This window comes from Haliotis rufescens, unplaced genomic scaffold, assembly GCF_023055435.1.
Source record: "Haliotis rufescens isolate VD_foot unplaced genomic scaffold, xgHalRufe1.0.p SCAF_17, whole genome shotgun sequence".
Classification (NCBI taxonomy): domain Eukaryota; kingdom Metazoa; phylum Mollusca; class Gastropoda; order Lepetellida; family Haliotidae; genus Haliotis; species Haliotis rufescens.
This window is the reverse complement of record NW_025963857.1, coordinates 28,087,386-28,103,069: the sequence shown is the minus strand read 5'-3', so window position 1 is coordinate 28,103,069 and position 15,684 is coordinate 28,087,386.

The window sequence follows — 15,684 nt, the reverse complement described above, 5'->3', positions numbered from 1 at the left end:
TGAAGAACTATATAAGATCTTGTTTTTAAAAACAGGTCAAAATGGCGGCCATCTTGAAATTCAAGATGGCCACCATAAATGCTCACAGAAAAACTTGAAACATAATTTTTCTTTCTGAGTTTACTATTTTGGTGTGTTTAGGCATTGTTGCAATTATCCCACTCATCCACTACAGCAACATCATCTACCACCATAACTCAATAAGCAATTTTCATCAAAATTGGTTTTTGGGGGGTGGGGTAACATTGTATACAATATCTCAACCCCTATGTAATATATTTTCATTTTGTTTTTTGTATAGGATAGTACAATGGTTAAGGCAGATTTTAATACCCAGTTATAGTGGTTTTATTGTCACAATTCAATGGAATTAGTGTTTTACCTACTCACAAGATTTGAAAATGAAGTAAAAAAACATGATTTTTACCAATGTTTCCACTGAGAATTAGAATAACAGTTAAATGAAACAAAATGTTTGCCAAATTCAGATAACCGAACCTATTACCTGTAATCAAAGACTTAATTTGGATAATTTAATGACTTAATGAAAATGTTACAGCCAATTTTGTCAAAGTATGCATTTTTCCTTCAATTTATGCAATTTTGACCCCCTGAAAATTGTTGCACACACTTGCAAGCTTACTACCCAATGAAAATTGTGTACAGATACCTCCTTTATGCAACAGAAAAGGTTTAAGGTATACAGGAAAATGTGGGAACGAAAATCTAAACTAAGCCTCTTTTCTGCTGGTGGCCAACTGACTATTAGAGTCACAGCAATGCTATTCACTCTCAACATGCACAGCAACTGGACAGAAGTGACTCTTCCCCTTGATCATCAGTTAACAGCTACCATATGGCACATTGTAAGGACATGTTTTGCACGGATGGTTGGTGTACTAAGTGCAGTATAGTTGATGGTGCAGACGGATGTTACGAGTGTCGAACTTAGCTTATGGGGTGATCGACCCCTTGATCATCTTCTTGATACAGAACAGCCCCTGCACCAAGATAACTGGCATCCACATACATCTTAAAAGTTTCATCGAATCTGGCAGGAACAAACTGGGTTGGTTGGTCAGAACAAACCTGATCTGTTTTAAAGCTTTTCGCTGATCAGCCTCCCAAGTGAAAGTGAAGTTCTTTTTCAACAATTACGTGTGAGTGGGGCGCATATCTAAGAAAAGTTCCTGCAAAATCGGCGGTATTATCCCGCCATTCCAAGAAAGCATGACAATTCCTTTCTGTTAGATGGAGGTGGATAGTTGCTAACATCCTCTATCTTAGCCTGCACAGGTCTAACATCCACTTGTCCCACCACGTGACCTAAGTATGTCACTGTCGCCTGGGCGAACTCACATTTGGATAGAGTGATAGCTATTTGTGCGTGTGTCAACTGATCAAACACGTATTTCACAGTAAGCCTCATAGCCTTCGATTGGTTACGTGACTTGTTTGATGGGTCGTTGAAAAGTAGCTGGAGCGTTCTTCAAATCAAAGGGCATCACTTTATACTGATATAGTCCTTCTGGTGTCACCATAGATGAAATAAGGTTTGCCCAATCAGTTAGTGTGATTTGCCAGTATCCCTTCACCATTTATACAGCCGTCCCTATTCTGGGAATGTGATACGAATCAGCCCTACAAAGAGCATTAACTTTCTTTAAAGTCAGTGACTACTCGAATTCCTCCTCCTGCCTTGGAAACAAGTAATCATGGTGAACTCCAAACGCTATTGCTTTGCTTTAAGATGTCATTGTTTAAAAGAATTTCAGTTCTAAGCTCCGCTAATTTACTATCAAGATTTCTTAGCACCTCAGAATTGTTTAACTTGATATCTGGTCCTGGCTTCACATGCTTACTCTCATCACTCTCAACTGTTGCCTTAAGCATATTCACATGACACAATCGCCGAGCCTTCCTTCGATCTGGAGTATCCATTACATAATCAGTCTCACCCACTCTCTCTCGAACCACATACGGTCCACAATACCTAGCATTTAGTGGCTGACCTGCAATAGGCAGTAAGACTAGCACAGACTCCATTGGTTTAAATTGCCTGTCGTACCAAGTCTTCGTTTTCCTCTGACTTGACTCTAGATTAGCTTTAGCCAAATCACCTGCCCTTAAAATTCTTTCCTTAAACTGTGAGACATAATCCTACAAGTTTAGCTTTGACTCTACAGCTACCACGTTTCCTTTCAGCAACTTAAAAGAACCATGAACTGTTTTGCCGAAAACCAATTCAAACGGACTGAATCCAAACGACTACTGTTTCCCTCACAGCAAACATCACAAACTGAACCCCTTCATCCCAATCTCGCATGTTGTCTAAACAATAAGCTCTTAGCATATAACGCTCCGTGTGACTCTAGGTGATAGGCACTGGATTTATGCGTGTGATATGTAATTCATGCACGACCTGCTGAAAAAAAACCGACATTAAGTTTGATCCCTGATCTGACTGAATAGCCTTAGGCAAACCAACAAGTATGAAGAAATGAATAAGTGCCTTACATAAAGTCTTGGCCTTGATATCACATTAGGGATCCGGAACAGCCTCTCGAAACCGGTGGACGTTCACATGATGGTTAAAATATACTCACTCCCTGCCTTGTTACCCTCCTGAATCGCTCTTTAAATGCTGGAATGGAGTGGTGCTTTATGAATATTCTGATTGAGCTTCCTTCCATCTGACAAATGTGGAAGTACGACAGTATTGCCTGGCATCCTTCTGTAAACATCCCTAAGTCTTCATCAGGCCCTTCTACAACTGAAACCAAAGCATGAGGGGATGCCTTCTCAGACTCCTCAAAGCCCAACACTCACTGACCAAATGACCTGTGAGCCCCTGGTTCCAACTCATCAGCATGCAAAAGATCCGTTTAACCTCTTCATACTCGGAACCCTGCTCTACGGGCATAGCCGCATACACCTCAAGTTCTCTCCCTGTCAGTGCACTCGGCCATTTTAGATTGTCTGCAACCTTCTCGAATTTGGAGAAATACCTATTCTCTGAACTTTCAACGAAGTGAGGCACGAACATAGTAAACTTTGTCACATCAAATCGTGACCCCCTCTTGGCTTTACCCTACCCTTCAAGTTCCCGTTCCAAATACTTCTGCTTTAGTTCTAACTGTCTCTTATGCTCTATTTCTTGCTCTCACATTCTCATTTCTAATATTCTAATTTCAACTTCTCTATTTTAAACGCTCCCTGTGTATCACACTCACTTGCACACATACCAGCATAGCTGACCTCTACTTCAGTAGAAATCATATTCTCATCCATCAATGCTCTTTGACAGTTTTCTGGATTTCAGGCTTTCGAGAGGTTTCCTCACATTCAATGCTTCGATATTAAGCTTCCTGTACTAACTCACTTTTCTTAAAAGCTAACACTGCTTCTAATTTCAGAGCCTCCACAAACACTTCTACTTTAAATGTCATCTTGATTTCCAGGTGGGCCTTTACTTATTTATTGAGAGTGACATGAAAATATGAAAGGATGATTTTAATGAAAGCCGTTTACCCACAAATGTAATTACAACGAAATATTCATCCCGGACGAGCCCCAATTTTGTTACCAGTGACACTGTGTCTCAAGCAACAAAAAGGAAGGACCTAACTCAGTTTCACGTTTTAGTATGTTCCCATTATAATATAACAAAGACCTAAGATTATCTTGCCTACACAATTACGAGTTAAGTCAAATTTTACATCGCATATTTCAGCCATATAGCGACAATTACGAATACAATCCAGTAAACTAACATATTTGTGGCAAAGCAAAATAGGTAAATACTCTTCCCATCGGACACAATCTCTCGCCTGGTCACAAACATATTTCACAGTTCGATTGGTTAATTGACATTGTGCCAGTCCAATTAAAATCGCAGTTCCATTATCCTGTCTCTCACAAATGACCTACATGGCAGAATACATCACAAAATTCCACTGGTAGGAATGTCACAGACCGACATGGTCAATACAGGGACCTAGTAAGTGTGAGACGTCCGACCATTTTGTATTGTACTCTATTTTTACCGGCTGCTTGGGCAAGTCTACAATGTAACTGAAGGGGTAAACTTAACATAAATCACAGGTGCGTAAAGTAACACTGGAGGCAAACTGTACTGTAAGCGAAAGGAAACGATGCACTGGTGCATAAAGTCGTGCATAAAGTGGTTTTGATAACAAAGTTTTGACGAAAGTAGACGACGCCCTCTGAATGACTCCCTTGTCCACAGTAGAGAAATTTGACTTTTGTATTTACACACTTTAAGGTCTTGAACAAATGATGAATGCAGCATGTCACGTGAGAGCAGCTAAACGATTCAATAAATAATAGTTAATTGCAATAAGAAACATCAATATGTCTTAAAATTTACTCTCATTTACTGTTTTAACCAAATAAAAACACAACCCATTGTCTGAGATAACTGTTCATGAGCATATGATCTCAATAAACTTAATATTCTAAACCTGAAAGCGCGACATATACTCTGCCAGAAACACAAAACTTACTGTTTCCAAAAGGAATCCATGGGCACCACACACGTCAGGGAGCCAGCACCATCAGATTGGTTGTCAATTAATTTTAATGATTTGTTAGTCGTTTTTCCGTCCAATGACCACAAAACGACGTTATCGTGTTTCCAGTGAGATATAGGTACACACATCCTTCTTCAGAGGTTCAGGTCAAAACCCATTCTCATGATATAGTCGGAATCGTACAGTCGACAGTGTTGACAGAGAGTTCTTATGAATAGGGAAAGAGTCTTGTCGCTTTTATTCTAAACATGGTTTTGGTAAATGTTTCAGGAGTTTATAATAAACATTATCATGAATATTGTGAAAGGCAATATTATATTTCTGTAATTGTGTACATATAATGAATTAACACTAATGCTAATGTTGGATTCATTTAGAATCCTTCAGTAAATGATGTTATATGGCCGTGTATTGTTTTATTTCACAGTGATTGTAGCTGAGTTGCATTATTTCTGTTGGGATTCGGTAGACGCTCATTGCATTGTATTTGGGCGATAATCAGTCGTCAGAAAGTTACTATATTTAGGGTTTACTGCGGACGGTGATTGTATGTTTTCGAAACATGTGCAACTTTCAAGTATCTTGTTAGGTTGTATATACATGTAAGTGTGATAGTAGCGTATTTACGTCACACACACAAGACCAGCTTTCATGTGAGGATCGATTATCATCCCTAATTCCCCGCCTTGCCCATCTCGGAAGCTTGAACATTGTCACCGCTGAGGGAATATATATTATCATCACTGACTTTTACTATCACCACTGTATTTTTGTATTTGACCTTCGTCGGGCAGTTAATGGAAGACCTCGGGTTTCTGCAAATGATAATATAATGCCCTGAAAATGCAACGGTTCGTGACAATTTCCTAACGTACAGAAGAAATAATCACAAAGATCATGACTGTTTGTTGACATGTTGGTCTTGTTGCCCAAATCATATGACGACCATGCAAGGAAGAAAGGGCTGGGATCAAGAACTGATGTCTTGCGGAATATCTGCTTTGAATATATTGGGTTGTATTATGTTTACCTCTTGATTGAGACACTTATCAATATTGACATTATGGACATACGTAAGGAAATGAACGAAACATTCTTTTGTCAGGATCAAACGGTACATATTCAAACATTTTCAGCTTCTAGCAATTATCTTGTGGCCGATTCAATACCTTAATTAAAAAATATACCCATAGCCTATCAACTCCGAAGTATCACTTCTTAAATGCCTCCAGCGTCAAACTTTTATCTAAGCACCAAAGTATGTCCACAGTTTTTGATACTTGTCTAAGAAGTCACTAAAATGGATTGTCAATCTGATTGTTTGTCGCCATACCCTGACAGCGTGCGTAGAAAGATGATCATCTCTAATTCAGCGAAAAGCTAAATCGCCTTCCAGCTGATGAGATTATTTATTGTTTCAGATCTTCACAGTCAAGGCGTGATTGAAGCCAAACGATTCACATATTGCTAACATTTCCATCCAGCACATATCCTCTGACTTTTGATACTACAGAACCACCAAGTATAATTAAAGTTGGTTGTTTCTCTGTGCCTAGTGACCTCTAAATCACACGACATACTCACTGTTTCAAATAAGATTGGTTGGTTGGTTGGTTGGTTGGTTGGTTGGTTGTTTAACGCCGCACTTTCAAATAAAAGAAATTTGGACGTGGTCAGTATTCTTGTACACGTAAGGCTGCTTGCCTGTGGTGAAATTGGCCATGATGGTAACACATGTACTTCTGAAATGCTCAAACTGTCAAGGTGATCATATGTTATCTTTAATGACTGTAGGGAATATATGTTTCAACCTACCGTACAAAAGATAAATAGGAAATATAGAAACAAGCAAAAGTAGTCACATCTTATGTCATGCCTAAAATGCCAGTACAAATTCATTAAATTTTTGTGGCCATTTTCCAAATATGACAAAAGTCAATTATCCCGCGATATGCCAAGGAGAAGCACGGGCCACCGAGCCGTGGATGCCCTAGCCTTTAATGAAAACACAAGATGAGATTGGGTTAAATGGCCGAGGGTGTGCAGGTACTAGTGGGCTACTAAGCTGCTACCAAAATGCTACCGTTGCCATGGCCACTAAGGTGGCCAACGGCGATTCGCAGCTAGCGCTGCTAGCCTGAGACTGCTACCGCTGTCCGGCCCCCACGGTAGCATATTTAAACGCTACCATTGCTTGGCAACTACCACGCTGCTGGCCTAAGTCAGACTACCGCTGCCCGGCCCCAGATAGCCGGCCAAAGCAGATCCGACTGCCTGGCCCCATTAGCAAAACCGCCGCGGACCCAACTGTCAGCTACCGTTTGACAAGACGACTTCCGCTGTCGGGCCCATATACGTGGCAATTGTTTGCCCCAGCGTATGTTATTTTTCAATTCTCCGGCTGAAAAGTCGGGAAAGACAAGGTTCCCACTGAGAAGCAGATAACCCCGGAAAGATTCCCGCTGAAAAGCAGGTAGCCTTAAGCACGAGTATTAATATGGAAGCAACTAGCAGTGTAGCCCATAAAAACCCCGCCACAAAGCACCAGAGTGCTTTAGAAGGCATGTTTATTTACATATCAGAATCATTTAAAAGGTATGTACATATATACCGGGGGTGATTGAGTTACAAGGGGTGATTGGGTCACGGGCGTAATTAGCCAGTGGTTTGGATACGTGCGATAAAGTCATTTAGTAGTTAGTACTAAATGTAAATGTGCGTGTCCATTGTGTCTCTGTGTAAATATATAAATTAGTCTGTAAAATCAAGTAATATCTGCTTTTGCATATATTGAAGGCCATGTGTTTGGCTTGTGAATGCAGCTGCCGCCATATGCATCCAAATTACCCTTGCATGACTTCACCAGATGTGTAGATAATGAATGAATGAATAGTCATTAGGTTATTTAAAACATAGTCGATAATACGATTCAACTGTTAGCTGGAACATGACTTTCTTTTAACCAATTCTATGAGGACGCATCACGAATATATTTAAGTACAAGACTCATCTAGCACATTACCAAATCATCAGGACATCGAATAGAGCTATTTGGAACTGCTAAGTTAGTTTGGTTGTTTGCTTTATTACTATCTTCTGAAACTGTTTTTTTAATTTAATGAAGCTGAAGCTATTTTTTCGGTGGCAAATACTGAAATTTTGGAGTCACCACTGAAGATGTATGTAAAGTGCTGAATCCTTATTGAATCTGCACTTGCCTTTGCACCACGAATAGAATTTGGCATACATCTCACCTAGTTGTTTGCTAAAGTGTCAGAACATCAAGGGGAGAAGAGTGGATTTGCCACGTAAGTTTGACTGTCTGTTTTGTTACTATTTTCTGTAACGGTATATATTCTGCTTTTAGTAGAGATGTTTTTTTCTTGTTGCTTTTGTTTACATTAACCAAGTCAATTTGTCTGCGTGTGGCCATTTTGACCCAGGACACATCACTAACCTAGTTAATTTAAAATGTTGAAAAGAACGATTTTTCTTCTGCAACCATCTTCATGCATATTTCCAATATTTATTTCCTCCGTTTATTAGCGAAAACGTTGTGAAACTCTCTTGTTATCAATGACAACCTTCGCTAATTGTTAGATCACAGAACTATGGTATAGGTGGCATATCAAATAATGCCACATATGCCAGTATTTTATCTAAGGTAAAAAAACATGCATCAGCATTATCAACATTTGACTCCACAAAAATCTGCAAAGAGAGATATTGTTGGGTCCAGCAAACTCCTCTCTCAAAGATTAACCATAATACTCTATACGATCAAGGAAGGGACATTTGTCACTAAACGTGGTGATCATATATATATAGTTACATATCCATATGTTTAAAATCCATTTGTCAGAATTGAAAACAAATGCCATCTGAAATGTATATAGAAATCAAAATGTTCCTCAATGATAAGATCTCAAATTAAGGGGTGAGACATTTAGGTGGTAGAAGTAGGCATCCCTTTGGGCGCCAATTGTGTTCGCCTTCTCGCTGATCTATTTCCTTTTGCATATGAATCGGAATGTTTTTCTGTTTGGATGTGCAAAGCCGCAACAAGGCAATTTGAGAAAGTGGTTTAACTTCAATTTCAGGGAAATCGATGTTCTGATATCGTTATCAACTATCACATAGCCAATTCTCTTCCACTGATTTACCCACCTGAATTAGAAATAAAGCGGACCAGCAAAACAACCTCATTTGTTGTATATGCAGATCTATGCATAAAGATTCAGAATGACAGAAAAGTCTCCACAAGACTGTATGGCAAAAGGGGTGGGGTTTTTTTTACTTTCTAATAGTCAACATTCCCTTTATATTGAGCAATATTCCAGCAACTCTAGCTTTTTGTGTCTATTTTTCGCAACTTTTGAGGTACAATTGAGCATAGTCTCCATCTGAAAAGCTTCATTCGTTGTTCTTTGATCAGGGTTATCTTCAGGGCCTCAGTAAAGCTTTCAAAATGTTGGATGATAAACTTTTGACATTTCTACATTTGACACACCCATGCCAAAAACGATGCAATTCCTCACTTTGACTTTATCTTCCCATCGCTGTTCAGGTGACCTCTGCTTGGGTTTTGCCGGGTGGCAACCATGAGGCACAATGCGCTCAACTATTCCGGACACCTGGTGTCATCACTTTTTGATAGTGATTCATAAATGCATGCTTACGAGATAGCAGGGATCCTGCAATCGACTCTGCTTTTTACAGTGATTTCTTATGACTATGGAATTAATATTGTCACTATTCCTTTCATGATAGCTTTTTAATATATTTTAATTTAGGTCAATTAATAACGCGACAATACAGAAATATATAATTATTTTCCACCTGAAGTCTGTAAAATGTAAACTGACTTGTTTTGGTAATTAAAGTATTACAATAGTCATTCTTGTGGTTCAAACAAAGTCTGAGAAAGAACTACAAAAAAAATCAAGTGTCCAAAACTAATGATCTCTGTTAAAATAGATAAACAGGTCACATTTCAATTCTGGAAACCCATTTATCCAGAAACTCTCCGCGCTTTGGCCAGTATCGGACAAAGATATTTACAAACTTCAACATACCAGGTAACTCCATCTTCACATGACACAAATAGGATAGGAGTACCACAAAGTCTTCCTCGCGTTCGCGTGGAATTGCAGAGGTCTTAAGAAGAACTTTAATGAAATTCATCTTTTAATTCAAGAATTTAAACCATCAGCTTTTTGTCTCCAAGAACATACCTAAAAAACACAGATCAATTTGACATATTTGTTCTATCCCGGTGAAGCAGGGCATAATCCATAGTCTTTTTCCACTCAACACTACTCTTCAAGTTGTTGGTGTCTGCGCTTCTTTGAACATAGTGTTTACGTTATGTTCAATGTATCTTCCACCTTCCTAAACTATCCGCTAATCATATCTTAAGACTTTGTAAGATCAACCCCAAAAGCCCTGTATCATCATGGGCGACCTTAATAATCATAATCACCTATGGGGGAGTCCTTTTACAAATAATAAGGAAAACGTCCTTGAAGATTTTATCCCAAACAATCAACCCGATAGGAGTACCATATATAAAGGCTTCCTCACGTTCGCGTGACATTTCTCAAGTGGAAGCTCCACCACCATGAATCCACAACACATTATACAATGGAATTGCAGAGGTCTTAAGAAGAATTTTAATGAAATGCAACTTTTAACCAAAGATTCTAAACCGTCAGCTTTTTGTCTCCAAGAAACATATCTAAAACACCTAGATTTATTTGATATCCGTCAGTACAGTGATAAAGCTACAGGAGGTTCGTCTATCCTGTTGAAGCAGAGCATAATGCATAGCCCTGTTCCACTCAACACTACTCTTCAAGCTGTTATGTCCGTGTTACTTTGAACACAGTATCTTCCACCTTCCTCAACTATTCGTCAATCAGATCTTCAGACTTTGTACAATCAGCTCCCGACGCCCTGTATTATCATGGGCGATTTAAACGATCATAATCCCCTATGGGGGAGTACTGATACAAATAATAAGGGAAAAGTCCTTGAAGATTTTATCTCGAACAATGAGTGAGTGAGTGAATGAGTTATTATTTAATTAACGTTACATGGGCAGTATTTCAGCCATATCGTGACGAGAAGTTAAACATTTATGATACATTCATGAAACATATATTTAGACTAAATAAAAAGCTGTCAACGATGGACAGTAGACTAACTAGAATATCACAGACTTGTTTTAAAACTAGTTGAGAATATAAAAAAAACCCAGTAAACATGAATGAACAACACCATAAAAATGGGCTAGAAATCGTCAGCCACTGATGGGAGACCACCATACTGTGGACCATGGGGACTTATAGTACCTTTGCCTTCTGCATGGACCCCGGCATGATTTATATCATCCCTTCAGTCACTGGCTACAGTGTAACAGTTAAGCCTGAGATTAAAATAACGAATATACTACGTTTAAAAGACTGGTATGCAGAAAAAGTTGTGTGGGAGCTATATCATGAAAGTAAATGTTCGCAGCAGAAACGACTGATTTAATTCTTATTCCTAGTGGTGGAACAAGAGATGTTTTCTTATTGTAAATATCATCGTAAAGAGGATTAAATACGCAATTAAATGCTGGATTTGACTGATTGGAATATAATTTAGTGATGTACTGTAAAGATGTACTGTTTGTTTTGTTTTGTTTTAAACATATTTTTTTGACATATATGGTCAACTGGATTGGGCAAAAGTTATCCAACTAAGGTGGCCCTTTCCCTACTCTATATGTACAGACATTGATTATACATATATATACACATATACATACACACATACACATACAGAAATACAAACATATACACATAATCATATATACACACAATCATACATACTCATACATACATACATACACATACTCAGATACACATACACTTATTACAAAGAGAAGTAACAAAGAGAAATATATTTACACAAGAACATAAACATAATGTTTGCAAGAGTAACATAGACAGTCGTGCATAAGAATTGTCTATAGACACAGTTTACTTGTATGTACACATTAATCCAAAATACATGCAAAACTACATATATAATTACACAATCATACATACACTTATGTACATGTACACATATGCATACCTACACACACTACATGTACATACATACACATATACCCTTGAATACGCATGCATACATATATATACATACACATATTTACACACATACACCAGGATATATATACCCGTAAACATTATGTTAACAGAAGGAGGCAGAGATACACATGTATTCATATACATGCATGCAGTTTATTCACTGATGGCGTAATTAATAATAAATGGTCGCAGAGCGATATTCTGTATTAATGATAAAGGGTTACTCGAATCTATTAGTCGACAGTATATATTTTTGAACGCTGTTGAAGATGAGGTTATTGTGACTTTCAGATAGGGATACATCACCGTAGAGAATATTTTGTATTGTACATGTAGTTCCAGCTTTTATAATGTTAGCGAACATGATATTTCTGGGAATAGTGTAATTGGGACATTCAAGAAAAAAGTGTATGTTGTTTTCACATGGCTTTCCACAAGAGCAGGACAAAGTATCAGATAAATTTACTTTAAAGAGGTCTGCATTTAGGGAACTGCAAGAATGCCTTAGGCGTGTCTGTAAAATATTAGCTCTACGGTTGCCGATTGAGAAGTATGGAGGTGGAGCTGTAATGGTTGTTTTAATCATGTGTTTAAAATTTGATAATGATGTTGCACTTCTGTATTCAGGGGGTAACTCATTCCATAATTTGATTGAAGAAGGTATAAATGATTGTTGGTATGTGACTGTTCGTGCTTGCGGCGAATTCAGATTATTCTGATTTCGTAACTCATATCTACTAAAAGTTGATACTTTGGGTGGTAACATGTCATGTAAATACGATGGGCATAGGTTATTAACAATACTGTAGATTGTGCAGAGTTTTTTTATTTGACCTCCTATAAGATAGTGATTCCCATCCTGTCTCAAAATATAAACTCGATCTTGAGGAGAATTTAGGGAGACCTGTTACTATGCGAGCGGCTTCGAGTTGAATCATTTTAAGTTTTTCGGAATTTTCATGACTGCAGTTGTCCCATACCTCTGAAGCATATTCTAATATAGGCCTTATGAAAACAAGATAGACTTTGGGCAGGGTTTGTCTATCAAGTAAATATTTAACGGTTCTTAACGAACAAATCATTTTGGAAGCTGAGCGAGCAGCAAATGTTATCAACGTGAGTTGTCCACTTCATATCATGGGAGAGAGTAACGCCCAGATGTTTGTGCGAGATAGATGCGCTTAGTGCGGTATTGTTATAAATGATATCTGCAGTGCGGTTTTTACAATGAGTGAACAGAATAAATGTTGTTTTGTCCGGGTTAAACTTAACTAGCCATCTATTGGCCCAGGTATTGAGAAGCTCTAGATCACTGTTTAATCTGTGTTCTATCATTTGTAAGTGAAGAGATGATGTACCAATGGAAGGTATCGTCTGCAAAAAAGGCGAGTGGAATTCACTAGATTATCAGCGAGATCGTTAATGTAGACCAGAAACAAAAAGGGACCTAATACCGAGCCCTGGGGGACACCGGCTCTGGTGAATTTCAAAGATGAAAAGCTGCCATTTACAAAAACCTTTTGTCTCCTCTGACTAATATAGTCTTCTAACCATAGTAATAGCTTGCCCGTTACACCGTATTTTTGTAATTTATGAAGTAATCCTTTATGCCAAACTCTGTCAAATGCTTTGGATATATCACAGAATACCATACAATAGTATTCGTGCTTGTCGACAGATGAGACAATATCATTATAAATTTCTATTAATTGTGAGGTAGTAGAATGTCCTGGTACAAAGCCGGATTGATATTTGTACAGGAGACTATTCATATTGAAATAGTTGTATAAGCGTTTAAAAACTAATCTCTCCTGTAGTTTTCCAAGAATAGATAACAAGCTAATTGGCCTGTAGTTCGAGGGTAATGCTTTGTCACCTTTCTTGTATAATGGCATGACGTGAGCAAGTTTCCAGTTTTCTGGAAAGATTGCTTCTTTTAAAGATCGATTGAAAATTATACATAATGGGATGGCAATACTGTCAGCCAAGGGTTTTAAAAGTCTAGGGTTTATATTATCTGGTCCGCTTGATTTATTGCATGGTAGTGACTTTATGAGATCGCTTATTTCTAATTCAGTAACTGTGATATCCGAGAGAGAGGTTTCACAACGTTGACTGAAATCCGGAAGCGGTTGATTTCCGTCATCAACATCACAAATAGAAACAAAATAATTATTGAGTACATCAGCCTTTTCGACATCGGTAAATGCTGTGGGTTCTTTTAGGTCTGTACACAGAGGGGGGATACATGCTGGTGAATTAGCATTTTTGATGATGAATCTCAATAATTTCCAGCAGTTGGTACTGTTTGAGTTCAGATGTGTTTCCAACAAGCCATTAATGTTGCTATAGTATTTTTCTTTGGCTATCTTTTTCATATTATTAAATTTGTTTCTTTGCTTTTTGTAATTGACAGCATCACTTACTTTACCAGTCCGTAGTGCCTTTTTTCGATAGCGGTCTCTGGAGCGACGCTCCCTTCTGAGGTTATTATCGAACCATGGTTTGTCCGTTGGGCGAATAGTTACACACTTAGAGGGTATATAGTCGTGCATGTGCATTTTTAGTTGGAAGTGGAATTTGTCACACATTTCATTAACGTCCAGACATTCTTTAAAAAACTCGTTCCAATTTTTATTCTTAATTTGTATATTCATTTTAGCAAAGTTAGCTTGTTTGTAGAGCCATACGTTTCTTCTATATGACTTTTTTATATTAAGATATACATTAATAGACACGAAAACTCCCCTGTGATCCGATACAATCGGAACTAAAATCTAGTACACCGGATAAGGAACAATTACAATCATTACTTACTAAAATAGGGCCAATAAGTTTAGCCGACTGTGTTGTAATTCGTGTTGCTTCATTTATAACACTACGTAAGTTCTTGCGTGTTATTATGTCACGTAAATGGTGGATATTCGTATTGAAAAGATCCTCATTTAGGTCACCAACTAGGACGATGTCACGGGAAACATCAAGTGCAGCTTCTATCATGTGCTCAAGTACAGTCCAATATGCGGTAGGGGTGTTGGGTGCGCGATAGGTGACACAAAGCAGAAAACTGTGCTGTGGTGAATAAACTTGAAACCACATAGATTCAGAATTAATTACTTCCAAGTCTGTTCTATGCTTGACACAAAGTGAATTAGAAAAATATACAATTATACCACCTCCGAAACAATCCCTGTCCCTCCTGTGAGGTTCGTGGAAGAGATCCAGGAGCAGGTCGGCTGACTGAATGTTGGCGTCCAGGTGAGATTCAGTGAAGCATAACACATCGAAATCGCAGATATCATCGTAGATTATAGTCAATTTATGCCGGATACTTCTAATATTCAAGTGGAATATGCTTATATCATTGGTTGTGTTATATTGTTTTGGGCCGGGATTTGGATGAATATCACCAGCAATGAACAATAGAAGGAGGGAGATTAATTTCATATTTACGCACAGGCCATACGTCATGACAAAACAAAGGTGCAGTATGTACATCGTGGAATACATTTTGAAATGGATATATACTTCATTGGTAAAAGCGTGACGCCTGAGGTAAGTTGGCATACATTTATTGTAAAATAATCCAATCGTCACCCTGTATGACATGATGTCAATCATTGCCTAATTTGGAGAGAATAATGAACCAGGTGAGGGCGACGATGAACGTATTCTCAAAGTGTTTGATAATTAGTTTGGTGAATATGACTAATCGTATGTTGAGCGCGCTGAAGAGGCATAATGAATATATAAGTTCTTCTTGATTGTGCAGTACAAAATGTTCAAAAGTGTTAAACTGTAGTCTCTTTGTGGACAGAGGACAAACACATGAAGTATGTACAAGTAATATAGAAAAGATCCAGGAAAAAGCTGGGTCTTGTGCAAAATGAATAGAGGGAATATGATACAAAAGCGAACAATGTGAATCATAATGATGGCGACAAGTAGGGAGTGTTGCCACAAATTGATTTTGTTGGCCTGGGTGGGACTGTGCA